Source organism: Bos javanicus, chromosome 2, assembly GCF_032452875.1.
Source record: "Bos javanicus breed banteng chromosome 2, ARS-OSU_banteng_1.0, whole genome shotgun sequence".
Taxonomy (NCBI): Eukaryota; Metazoa; Chordata; class Mammalia; order Artiodactyla; family Bovidae; genus Bos; species Bos javanicus.
The window spans coordinates 126,928,904-126,943,001 of NC_083869.1; positions in this window are offsets into that span (position 1 = coordinate 126,928,904).

Sequence of the window (14,098 nt, forward strand, 5' to 3'; positions counted from 1 at the left end):
ATACCCACACACATTCACTAAGCAACCACATAACAATTTATTTATTTGTTTCATTGACAGACATTGGGGTTGTTTCCAAGATTTTGCTGCTACAAACAATACTGCAGAAAATATCCTTGTATTTAAATAGATCTATAGATTTGAGTATCTATACCTATTTATTAAGAGCTAACTATAACTTTCAGACATCATTTTTCTAGTTTATAAAATAGATTCTTCAGATTACAACTGCTGAATACATGTATAAATATTGCACCCCCTCCCCCAAGGTCAAGAGTAGTGGGAATGTCGATTGCCCTCTAACTTCACCAACCTTGGATACTATTAATCTTAAATATCTTTGATGAGCTAGACTCAGACATCTCACACTATCATTTCCCTTGTATTCTACTGGTCACATAGATCAACACTAATACAGTGCAGGGAGGAGAGGGCCTGTGTACTGGGAGGCAAGAATTATTGAGGACTATCTTGGAGGCTGAATATCAGAGGAAACATCAGATTTTATTGTAGTTTTAACGAGATTTTAGAAATTAAAACCATTTTTAGAAACAGGGCCTTGTTTTGATTTGGCTTGGGAGCGGAGGGGACATTGGCTTTTATTCTTTTGTAAATTGCTTTTTTTTGGCAGCCTTTGTTTATTTCAGAATATTAACATTTTACAGATATTGACACTTGGTCTTTAAGTGTGTTTCTACTGTTTTCTCCCAATCATCACTTGTCTCTTAAGCTTTTGTTTATGGAGCAACTGCAGGTTTAAATATAGTTTGTTTTCCGCCCGCTTACTGTTTACGATCTGGATCACCCGAGGGTGTGTGTGGCAAACCCTAGGTTCAAGCTGGTGGGGGTGGGGAGCAGCAGGCCGAGTGGGGTGGGCAGAGCTGGCCCCCGAGACTCTCTGGGGTATTAGGACTAGAGCACCACGGTCAGCACTGAGCCTGGGCCTTGAGTCTGTCATGAGGCTTCCTCCAGCTCCTTCCCAGATCTTCTCCGTGCTATTCCAGCCCCTTTATCAGAGAAGAGAGTCTCTCTGCACAGCCCAGGGGGCAGACAAGGGTCAGGGCGAGTCAAGACCAGTTTTAATGGGGCAGTAGAGGGAGGCAATGGAGTAGGCAATGGCACCCCACTCCAGTACTCTTGCCTGGAAAATCCCATGGATGGAGGAGCCTGGTAGGCTGCAGTCCATGGGGTCGCTAAGAGTCAGACACGACTGGGCGACTTCACTTTCACTTTTCACTTTCATGCACTGGAGGAGGAAATGGCAACCCACTCCAGTGTTCTTGCCTGGAGAATCCCAGGGACGGTGGGGCCTGGTAGGCTGCCGTCTATGGGGTCGCACAGAGTCAGACACGACTGAAGCGACTTAGCAGCAGCAGCAGCAGCAGAGGGAGGCAAAGTTTAAGAACAGGGGCTAAAGCAGCCTAAAGCTCCGAGTCCAAATCCTGAACTATGAGTTTGAGGCCTGTCTTAGTCTTCTCGAGGTGCCATAACAAAATACCACAGGTTGGGTGGCTTAAACAGCAGAAGTTTATTTCTCACAGTTCTGGAGGTTGGGAAGTTACAGACTGAGGTGCTGGCGAGGTAGGTTTCATTCTGAGGTTTCTTGGCTTGTTGACGGCTACCACCTTGCTGTGTGCTTGCCTGGCCTTTCCTCATGTGTGTGCATGAAGAGAGAGAGGAAGCAAGCTCTCCTGTCTCTAAGGACACTGATCCCATTGGGCTAGGACTCCAACTCATGACCTTATCTCACCCTAGTTACCTTCCAAAGACCTCATCTCTAAATACCATCACATTGCGGGTAAGAGCTTCAACATATGAATTTCAGGCAGACACAGACATTAAGTCCATAGCAATTGCTCCAGACTATTTCCTAGACGTGTAACCTTAGGCAACTTTCCTCATTTCTCTGTGACTCAATTTCTTTATCTGTAAAATGAAGATGATAACAGTATCAACTTCATGAAGTAATAGATTAATGAATAGCTTTCAAACACTTAGCAGAGGACTTCCCTGGTGGTCCAGTAGATAAGAATCCACCTGCCAATGCAAGGGACGTGGGTTCGATTCCTGGTCCCGGAAGATTCCACATGCCGCAGGGCAACTAAGCCATGAGCCGCAACTACTGAACAGCATGTGCCCTGGAGCCTGTGATCTGCAACGAGAGAGGCCACTGCAATGAAAAGCTCATGCACTGCAACTAGAGAATAGGCCCTGATGGCTGCAACTACAGGAAGCACACCCACAGCAACGAAGACCCAGCACAGTCAAGATAATAAATACATTTTAAAAAGTTAAAAAGAAAGCAAAACATTAAGAACAGACTGTGGTATTCAGCCTCCAAGATAGTCCTCAATAATTCTTGCCTCCCAGTACACAGGCTCTCTCCTCCCCACCCTGTATCAGGGTTAATCTATGTGACCAATAGAATACAAGGGAAATGATAGGGTGAGATGTCTGAGTCTAGCTCATCAAAGATTTTACCACTTTTACAGACCCTCCCAATGTGGTTCCCAGCATGAGTCCGTCTGTTTGGTGGTGTTCAACCAACAGAATGAGACCAAGATCAGTTCAGAAGCAAAGGAAAGCTTTACTCTTTGATCAAAGAATGGAGAGGTGCCAGCTCCTGCAAAAGCCAGGGGCGGGGCTGCTTTATGGGAATCTTGTCAGTGGGGGTGGGGTGGAGGTCTTGCGGGTCGGGGGGAGCTCCAGGTCGCAGAGCTGGGTACAGCATCTCTGCGCGCTGCATGGACTGAGTGTCACGCACGGTGCTTCTGCACACAGCCCTGCAGAGCGGAGGTGCTGGCGCTGCCATTCCCCACTAGGAACTCTGGTCTGAAACCTCGAGTGCGAGGCCTTTGCGGGTGACGTCCTGTGAGCAAGTAAAACTACGCCAAGGACACTAACTGCACAAAGGAAAAAGAAAGGGTAGGCTTTATTTTTTTAAAGATTGTTTTGATGTGGGCCATTTTTAAAGTCTTTCTTGAATTTGTTACAATATTTCTTCTGTTTTATGTTTCGGTTTCCTGGCTGCCAAGGCATGCCTGATCCTAGCTCCCTGACCAGGGATCAAACCTGCACCCCCTGCCCTGGAAGACGGACCACTGGACCACCAGGGAAGTCGCAGTGGTGTTTATTTACTTTATTTTACTTTATTAATCGGATTCTATTTTTATTCCCTGGGAATTGTTCATGGGTTTTGCTGGTGACAAGTCCCTCTTCTGTCTTCTGCTGTCTTGCTCCTCATTCTTGAGGGGCACCGAGGGTCAAAGAGGTCCTTCTTCTGCAGCTGCTTCTTGCTGAGTTTGGGCATCATCATAACCTCGAGAGAGGAGCAGAACTCCCCAGTTGCTTTATGTTCTCATCAAGCCTTAGCCATGATTGTTCATATGCCTGAGTGACCACCATTTAAAGTTTTATAGATTTTAACCTTTGGAGACTAAGGATGCCAGACAATTTAAGATATGTGGCTCAAATATCAGTAGGAGGACAACAGTTATTAAGGAGCCCTGGAAAGGTAGCCACCAAGTGGCCCTGGGGAGGGCCTGTTTCACCAGCTCCACATTTGTTCAGCCAGATGACACTGGCCTTGGTCTGCCAAATTGCTTTTCTCGGTAGCCTGTGTGCACTTCCTTCAGTCAGGCCACTTGCATTGACATGAGGGCAGCTTGACCAATGGGCTAGTGCATAGACCCCTCCTCAGTCAGCTGACAGGTAATCTAGGGCAGTTTGGTTCTGTAGGGCCATACTGGCCAGTGAGCCAACAGATTTTTGTATGGGGTTTAAGGGTTTGGCCTACTTCACATGTTAAATGTTTGTAATAGCTTGAAGTCAAGGCCAGTCTCATTGGTCACTGTCACACTGTGACTTAAGATTTTTGCATTGATAGTGTTATATGTGGTTCCCCTGGTCAGGATCACCAACACCATAATGAGTGCAATAACCATTGCGCTCCTAATTTGTAGTAAACTTCCCTGGTGGTCTAGTGGATAGGACTCTGCACTCCCAATGCAAGAGGCCTGGGTTCGATCCCTGATCAGAGAACTAAGATTCCACATACTGCAACTGGAGAAACCTGAGTGCCGCAACAAAGAGCTCCTGTGTGGCAACGAAGACCCAGCAGAGCCAAAATTGAAAACAAACAAACAAAACAAGACACATACACACACACACACACAGATTCTTTAAAAAATCAGCCACTGAATTAGATTTTAAAAAAAGAAGTTTGGATCTGGTCCCAGTACTTATGGTGATGTATCCCCTCTAAGATTTCAGATACCCAGCCCCTCGTTGAGTTTGGAGGCTTACCCAAGAACGCATATTCTCTTCATAAGCACACTGACCCTGTGTCACTTGCTTGAATCCTTGAAGAATCAGAGCTCTAGTTTTTCATCCATGTGAGTATATCCAGGACCCTGTTGGGGCACCCAGGTACCAAACTCGACTCCGTTGAGTTGGATGGCCTGATTTACATAACTGTTGATGCTGTTGGTCCGTAAGTGCGACCAGCTGTGCCTTCAACTTGTTTACAGTTTATTACCAGTTGGGAGGAGGGTGCTATTTAGTGTCTCCTCCTTGGTTATTGGGGTTCCTCTTAAATACGTCTGATGGTCCTTTCTTGTTTCAAGTTGGACGAGACAGGTCTAACAATCAGTGGGGTTCTGTCCTTCCTGAATATCTCTGGTCACATTATAGAAGAAATTTGTTCACCATGGAGTAATAGTAGGGAGCATGTTTTAATTCCGAAAATGGGAAGTATAAATTGGAAATAAAAGGCCGTCATTTTGCAAGCACTGAGATAAGTGTGTCCAGGGAGGAGGGGCAAAGGCAATGATGACCAGGGTCTCTTGTGGGCTGCTGGTTTTCCAGGTTTTTAGGTACACCTAGTGTCCTGGTGGGAAGTTATTGTAGGGTCAGGTCAGTGGGTGTGCGCAGTACCTGGTTACCATATTCATTGACAGCTTTCATGGTTTCTCCTACCTGGAGGACATACTTGAGTTGTTCCATTTCAAGGGGGCTGAGGTGTCCTTTCTCTTGGGCTAGGGGAATGGGTCTATCATACATGAGTTCAAATGAACTTAACTCTTGGGGCTAATCACATGCAGAGCAGGACAATTGGAAGCAACTTGTTTCAGCTTTCTTGAGTTCCCTGACCAAGCTTGGCTAAGGCCCATTTCAAGGTTTGCTTGGAACTCTCTACTTTCCCTGGTCACTGGGGTCTTCAGGCTGATTGCAAAACCCAAGACACAAACTGGTTATTCTCTTCATCACTTGAGACACAAATGCTGGACTATTATTGTTTTGTAGGGATTCTGGGAACCTGAACCTAGGGATTATTTCTACTAGTAATGTGTTAGCCACTTCAGCTGCCACTTCAGTTCTATCAGAGCATGCTTCTGTCCACCCAGAATATATGTGTACTAGCACCAAAGAGATAGCTGAAGTTGCCCAGTCCTCTTGGCATGACAGTGAAAGTAATCTGACAGTCTTCCCCAGGATATGTTCTTCTGGTCTGAATGGGTCTTATCTGGGGGCCTCTGCAGGATCTGCTGTTGAAGTTTATTGGGCAAGTGAGGTATGTCTCAACTAGCTGACTGATTTTACTTTTTGTGCCATGGGGTACCATGACTTCAGCTCAGTAAAGGGCTTCTCTCCCGCGGTGAGTTCCTTGATGAGACTCCCTGATGGCTTGACAAGCTGCACATTCATTAACTAGCCACTCATGCCACTTTGTCAAATTCTTCCTTTGTGTATATTGGGAAAAAATTGGGTGGATCTGAAGGTATGAGGGGTAATTCCCAAGTTACCGGTTCTTGGCATTTGTGTCTGTCTTGTTGTTTCTCTTTATATATTAATATATATTTGTGTATGTTTAGTCGCTAAGTGGTGTCCAAGTCTTTGCGACCCCATGGATTGCAGCATGCCAGGTTTCCCTGTCAAATGTGTGTGTATATATATATATATATATACACACACACACAACATATGACCTGCCTCTTGAGAAACCTGTATGCAGGTCAGGAAGCAACAGTTAGAACTGGACATGGAACAACAGACTGGTTCCAAATAGGAAAAAGAGTACATCAAGGCTGCATATTGTCTCCCTGCTTATTTAACTTATATGCAGAGTACATCATGAGAAATGCTGGGCTGGAGGAAGCACAAGCTGGAGTCAAGATTGCCAGGAGAAATATCAATAACCTCAGATATGCGGATGACACCACCCTTATGGCAGAAAGTGAAGAGGAACTAAAAAGCCTCTTGATGAAAGTGAAAGAGGAGAGTGAAAAAATTGGCTTAAAGCTCAACATTCAGAAAACGGAGATCATGGCATCTGGTCCTGTCACTTCATGGCAAATAGATGGGGAAACAATGGAAACAGTGGCTGACTTTATTTTTCTAGGCTCCAAAATCACTGCAGATGGAGACTGCAGCCATGAAATTAAAAGACACTTACTCCTTGGAAGGAAAGTTATGACCAACCTAGACAGCATGTTAAAAAGCAGAGACATTACTTTGTCAACAAAGATCCATCTAGTCAAGGCTATGGTTTTTCCAGTGGTCATGTATGGATGTGAGCGTTGGACTATAAAGAAAGCTGAGCACCGAAGAATTGATGCTTTTGAACTGTGGTGTTGGAGAAGACTCTTGAGAGTCCCTTGGACTGCAAGGAGATCCAACAAGTCCATCCTAAAGGAGATCAGTCCTGGATGTTCATTGGAAGGACTGATGCTGAAGCTGAAACTCCAAAACTTTGGCCATCTGATGTGAAGAGCTGACTCATTTGAAAAGACCCTGATGCTGGGCAGGATTGAGGGCAGGAGGAGAAGGGGACAACAGAGGATGAGATGGTTAGATGGCATCACCAACACAATGGACATGGGTTTGGGTGGACTCCAGGAGTTGGCGATGGACAGGGAGGCCTGGAGTGCTGCGGTTCATGGGGTCGCAAAGAGTCGGACACGACTGAGCAACTAAACTGAACTGAACAACATATATATATAACATATATATATAGAGAGCATATATATATAACATATATATAACACACACATATATATACACATATATATATATATAACATATAAATATATATATATATATATATTTGGCTGTGCTGAGTCTTAGTTACAGGATGGAAACTCTTAACAGTGGCATGAGGGATCTAGCTCCCTGACCAGAGATTAAACCCAGGCCCCCTGCATTGAGAGCAAGAGAGTTCTACCCACTAGACCACCAGGGAGATCCTGTTTCTCTTTATTGACATCCTTCTTTGGTGACCCCTACAGTGAATCACTACCACCTTTTATGGAAGCTGTACTACTTTGATGAGTTTCAATATGCTTAAACCATGTGTCACCTATTTATTCTCCACATACTTCTGCTCTTCCAAATAGCTCTGTGTGTGTAGAGGATGGCATACGCATACCTGGAAGCTGTATCAGCCTTTAAGATCTTCACTGTCTCAAGTTCCAAGGCCTAGGTGAGGGCCTTCTGGGCAGAAGCCCCTAGGGGTAGGCTTCATGCCTCTATGACTGGGTCTAGGTTAGTGTGTAGCCCACCGGGCTTCTTCACTCTCTCATAAAGCTGTTCCTATCTGTGAACCATTCCTCTTCAGCATTTGGGAGAGACTCACTTCCTAGGTTGGGGCAACTGTTACAGATTATGTCTATGGCATTGTATAACCATGTGTCAGGGGCCCTATTTCTGTGGGTAGCAGGCTGGCAGGATTTAGCATGTGACAGGTTTTTTCGGTAGCCACTGTGTTGTCTAAAAGAATAGGCTGAACTTGAATTAACCTTCTGGGAGGCAGTCATTCTGCTCCCTTGTTGTTGTTGCTCAGTTGCTAAGTCGTGTCCGATTCTTTGCAATCCCATGGGCTGCAGCACGCCAGGCTTCCCTGTCCTTCACTATCTCCCGGAGTTTGCTCGAACTCATGTCCATTGAGTCGGTGATGCCATCCAACAGTCTCATCCTCTGTCATTCCCTTCTCTTCCTGCCCTCAATCTTTCCCCGCATCAGGGTCTTTTTCTATGAGTCAGCTCTTCACATTAGGTAGCCAAAGTATTAGAGCTTCAGCTTCAGCATCAGTCCTTCCAGGGAATATACAGGGTTGATTTCCTTTAGGATTGACTGGTTTGATCTCCTTGCTGTCCAAGGGACTCTCAAGAGTCTTCTCCAACACCACAGTTCAAAAGCATCAATTCTTTGGCGCTCAGCTTTCTCTATGGTCCAACTCTCACATCCGTACATGACTACCAGAAAAACCATGGCTTTGACTATGCAGACCTTTGTCAGCAAAGGGATGTTTCTGCTTTTTAATACACTGTCTAGGTTTGTCATAGCTAGAGTAAGTTCTGTTCCCTGAGAACTTACTAAAGCCTAAACCTAGTGTGGTGTCTATCTCGTGACTGGCTGACCAAATGTTAACTTTTCAGCCTTTTTTTTTTTATAGCAGAACTGTGGTAGCTGCTACAGCCTATAGGCAAAGAGGCCATCCCTTAGGGGGTTTATCTAATAGTTTAGAGAAATAAACAAGCACCCAGGTAAGGAGGTCCCAATTTTTGAGCTAATACCCCAAGGGTTATTCCCCATCTCTCATGAATATAAAAGTGGAAGTGTTTAGCTAAGTCTGGGGGGGCCAGAGCAGGGGCCTGAAGTAGTTGCTTTTTAAAATTCTTCAAAGACCCCTCCACATTCTAAATTCCAAAGGATTATCAACCTTTCCTTTCAATTTTTCATATAGAGGGTTATTAGACCATAGTTAAGGATCCAGATAGGAGCTTCCTTGGTGGCTCAGATAGTAAAAGCGTCTGCCTGCAATGTGGGAGACCTGGGCTTGATCCCCGGGTCGGGAAGATCCCCTGGAGAAGCAAATGGCAACCCACTCCATTACTCTTGTCTGGAAAATTCCATGGATGGAAGAGCCTCGTAGGCTACAGTCCATGGGGTCTGAAAGAGTCGGACATGACTGAGCGACTGATCCAGATGCTGCAAAATCAGGCCATCCCCAGGAAGCGCCAAAACTATCTTCTAGTTTTAGGAGGGTCAAGGCTACAGATAGCTTGTCCAGGTTAGGCTTCTCTGACCTCCTGTGAGAATGAGGCTTAGATAGGTCATCCTAGCTTGTGATTTTGAGCCTTTTTTCTTGGACACCTCATGGGGCTTCCCAGGTGGCTCAGTGGTAAAGAATCCACCTGCCAATGCAGGAGATGTAGGAGATGCAGGTTCGATCCCTAGGTTGGGAAGATACGCTGGAGAAGAGAATGGCAATCCACTCCAGTATTCTTGGCTGGGAAATCCCATTGACAGAGGAGCCTGGCAGGCTACAGGGTATGGGGTATGAAAGAGTTGGACACAACTGAGCGACTGAGCACGCACTCGGACACCTCATATCCTTTATTGGCTGGGTAGTTCAGGGCGGTTACGGTATTTTTGTCAGAGGTCTCCTTAGTAGGGTTGCTGGTCAGAATGCCGCCTACCTACCGGAGAAGGATTCACTCCTCTAGACATAGATCTTTTAGGTCTTTAGCTAAAGTTTCCCCAAAGACGATAGGATTTTTGAACATTTGTGGCAGGAATGTCCAGCAGTGTTGTTTTTGTTGCGTGTTTGGATCCTGCCACTCAAAAGCAAAATTTCTTGTGACTCTAGGCCAATGGACTCAGAAGAAGGCATCTTTTAAGTCTAATACAGAACACCAGGCCCTGGTGGGCCACAGAGTGGCCAGCAATGTGTAAGGAATAGTGACTGCTGGTATATAGGCTTGGTGGCTTCTCTGACTGCCCTGAGGTCCTGTACCCTCTGGTTTTCCCCGTTGAACTTTTCAGGGAGAATGAGAGTATTACAAGGTGACTGGCAAAGTCTAATGATGCTCTGGTCAATTAGGCCCTGTCTGACAGGGGCAGTGCTCAGCAACAGCTCCTGATAGACAGTGTACTGTTTTCTAGGGGCCACGTATGCCCAGGTTTTAGATGGACTATCACGGGATCGGCTTCTACGGCTCGTCCACTAGTTCCTGTACTCAGACCTTGGGATTTACTCTGGGGAGATCGACTTGCTCTACCTGTGGAGGTTTATTCTCAGCCATTAACACTGTCATCTTGTGTCCTTTGTCTAAGGGAATGCCAGTCCCCAATTTGTTTCCCATTAGTTCAGTTCAGTTGCTCAGTCGTGTCTGACTCTTTGCGACCCTATGAATCACAGCACGCCAGGCCTCCCTGTCCATCACCAACTCCCGGAGTTCAGCCAAACTCATGTGCATGGACTTGGTGTTGCCATCCAGGCATCTCATCCTCTGTCGTCCCCTTCTCCTCCTGCCCCCAATCTCTCCCATTAGGTGGGTGGTAACCCTCAATTCATGTAAGATATCTCTTCCAAGCAAGGGTACAAGGCCTTTGGGGACATATAGGAAGGAATGGAGCTTCCCAGATAGCTCAGTTGGTAAGAATCTGCCTGCAATGCAGGAGACCCCTGTTCAATTCCCAGGTTGGGAAGATCCCCTGGAGAAGGGATAGGCTACCCACTCCAGTATTCTTGGGCTTCCCTTGTGGCTCAGCTGGTAAAGAATCTGCCTGCAATTCAGGAGACCTGGGTTCAATCCCTGGGTTGGGATGATCCCCTGGAGAAGGGAAAGGCTACCCGCTCCAGTATTCTGGCCTGGAGGGGTTGCAAAGAGTCGGACACGACTGAGCAACTTTCACTTTTGGGAAGTCATGAGCGTATGTTCACCCAATTTACATTCTAGTGGCTTATGAATGCCTTCCCTGAAGTTTCATCATGTTACATCTCTCGTGCCTGGGTCTGCCTGATCTGGTGTTCAGAACTGAGACAGTGGCACTGCTTTCTACTAAGAATCCAGTAGGTTTCCTTCCTCTGTGCAATTTCAGCTGGGTCTCCTCAGGGGTCAGTTGGAATGGCAGCGTAGGAGCCCCCTGGCCTGTCTTTCTTCATCTATTTGGACCATCTACCTATGAGGGTAGTGGCCAGAATCTGCCTCTCTTCAGGGGCGACAAAGACATGTTTATCTTCAGCGGCCCTCTTGTTTATGCATGGCGCACACTGATGAGGTCCCAGTGTCCTGGCATGCTACCCCCCAGTGGAGCCAGGGTACTTAGCAGAGTTGAATGTCTCTGGGTGCAGTTAGTCCAAATTCCTGTACCAACCAGTTGACTTTGGAGGGTAATAGCCAGTAGTAGGTGGGCTTGCCTCTGGGCCTTTTTATCCTCTGACCTTTCCTCCTCTATATCACTGTTATTTGGGGGGAGTGGTTCACAGGGCTCCCCAGCCCATTTCAGAGAAATTAGCACTGACCGGAAGAGGTCAAGTCACAGGTTGTTACCTACGTTGGGAGCCTTTTTCTGAACTTGGATCAAATGCCCCCATTCTGTTTTTGTCAGGCATCCTCATTACCTGGGTCTTTCCTTAGTCTCACCTCTTAGCTCACAGGGCTAGTCACTTTCCTTTACCAAACTGAAAGTGACTATGAAGAATGTTGCCATTCCCTGGAGGTTGGTGAGGAGACCAAAAGTTCCTGGTGCCAACACACTGCCTTGTACAGGGGTCAAGAAGACAGCACTCCTGGCGAGACAGAGGGCAAGACTGCTGCCGCTCCCTTTTGTCCATGGCCCCCATCATTCCTGGGTGTCTGGTACCAAGAAGAGGCCAGTCTGAGGCAGCAGGCAGACGTGCATGAGCTTCAGTCTCTGATCCCAGCGATGCCACAGTGTGATCCTCTCAAGGGGCACAGCCCTGCACACACAGGGCTACGCTGTGTGTATGCCACACCTGGTATCAGATTGCTGGGCGAAGTTGCACTGACTTTGACCAAGGGCTGCTGCAGTCCTACTCCATCAGAGTGAGCTCAAAGATCAGAGTCAGACATTCTCAGGCCAACCTCCCAAAGCCTCCACCATTGTCTTGCTGGAGCTAGGATGAAAAAGGCACCGTGCATCCCATTCAGGTTGCCAGAATGTTGTCAACGATCCTCTCAAGGTGGTCCCTGACAAGGATCTTTCAGTCCCAGTGTTGTTTGAGCTATTAGAACAAGATCGAGTTCTAAGGCTGAGCTTGGTTGAAAAGCAAATGAAAGCTATATTCTTTAATCAAAGAATAGAGAGGTGCTAGTTCTCACTCTGGAGTACATGCTCTCTTCAAAAGGCCATTAGCAGGGCCACTTTATAGGGTTCCCGTCAGCACAGAGTAGGGCCAGAGCTCTTGTGGGTCAGACGTAGCTGTGCCATTCTTGGCTTCAGATTGCATTGCTGGGAGCAGCATCTCTGCACAAGGCCCGCCACCGCCATCTTGAATGGCTGTGTCGTGGGCGGTACTTCTGCACATGGCCCGCCAAGCTGAAGCGTCAGGTGCAGCCATTTCTCAGGGAACTCTGGTCTGAAGTGCCAGCTGCAAGGCCTCTGCACATGGTACCCTAGAAGAAAGTGAAACCCGGGTAAACTCAAAGGGGATAAAAAGGTTAGCCTTTTTATTACCCAGATTCTGTTTGTACTTTCTGGGAATCGTCAGTGGACTTTGCCCATGGCAGCCTCTGTCTTGCTCTTTCAGATCACTCTCCCTGGGAAAGTCACCCACCACGTCATGAGGATGCTCAAGCAGCCCTGTGGAGAGGTGCACTTGCTGGGGAACCAACTCATCAACCATGTGAATGAGCCATCTTGGAAGTGGCTCCTCCAGCTCCAGCAAGCCTTAAGATAAACCGAACTATACTCCCAGCACCAACATCTTCACTAGAACTTCCTTAGAGACACTAAACTGGAACCACTGCGATAATAGTATTGACTTCATGAGTTAATAAAGAGCTGCTCTTGAATTCCTGACCCACATAAACTGTGTGAAAAAAATAAATGTTTATTATTGTTTTAAGTTGCTGAGTTTTGTGAAAATAAGTTGTGCAGCGATAGATAACACATAGACCATGGGGGTCATCCATAGTCACTGTTCAGTAAATGACAGCCAGTATTAGTCCCCTGACAGAAAATATTAACAACAACATTGCTGAACGTCTGTCACTTGCCAGGTATGTGCCATATGCCTGGGCAAATGGAGTCCCTTCTCTCACCATGAATTTTCAGCAAGGGGTAGAGTGTTGGAAGCAATCACCTAGAACCCTAGACTTTCCAGGCTGAAAAGACCCAGAGATACCGCTACCCTACCTGACTCATTTTACAGTTGAGATAACTAAGACACAGAGGTTAAGTAACCTGCTCAAAATAACAGAACTGATACGTAGAGGAGCCTAAACTTGAACCCAGATCTGTTAGTGCCTGGCAGTCTCTTACTTGTTGCTCTGCAATCTCAGGACCTTATAGTCAGGGTTTATTGTAGCTCACTGTTTGTAAAGCACTTTTGATACTTGAGTTCAGGATCATTTTTGTAGACGTCCATTCAGACCTTATTGGCTCCCCATGTTCCCTGGGGCAGCCCTTTCTCTAAACACCGCCTACTCCTGAGAGGCCTTGTAGCTGCCCACATGGTCATCTGGATCTAGGGACAGAAGTAAGGTGTCTAGAGGGCTTCCAGCCCTGAGTGGCAAGATCCTGATGCTCTACGGCCTTTCCATGGCATGCAGCCAGGCCCAGCGGGCTTTGCCCTGGCATCTGGGGCACTGCATCACACCCTAGACCCCATGGACCTGCCTCTGGCAACTACTCTGGCTTCAGCCTCTGAGCCAATGACTTATTTGTCTGATCCTGTGATTCAGAATGATTCTTCAACGAGGATGACATCGAAGCATGTGACAGCCATCTCAAACCATAAGAAAAACAGTCACCCTCGCCACATCCTTTCTGAGGGTACTCCAGGTGCCACAGAGGCTCGAGGGGAATTCCAGAGGAAGAGGCAGGCAGACCCCACCCTCCAGGGAGGTCATGGGGACTGCAGGAAGAATGGCACACTCCGCACACGTGGAAAGGGTCTGCACTATGATGCACCAAGAAAACATCTAAGCAAGCCCGAGCCGTGTGGAAATGAAAGGAGAGGTGGAGGGTGGTTTCCTTTCCGGCATCACTGTGCCCAGGCCTGCGCCATCCATCCCGGGGAAGAGGTCCTCTGAGAACCCTGCCCCTGGGGAGGGGCAAGCACCTTCAG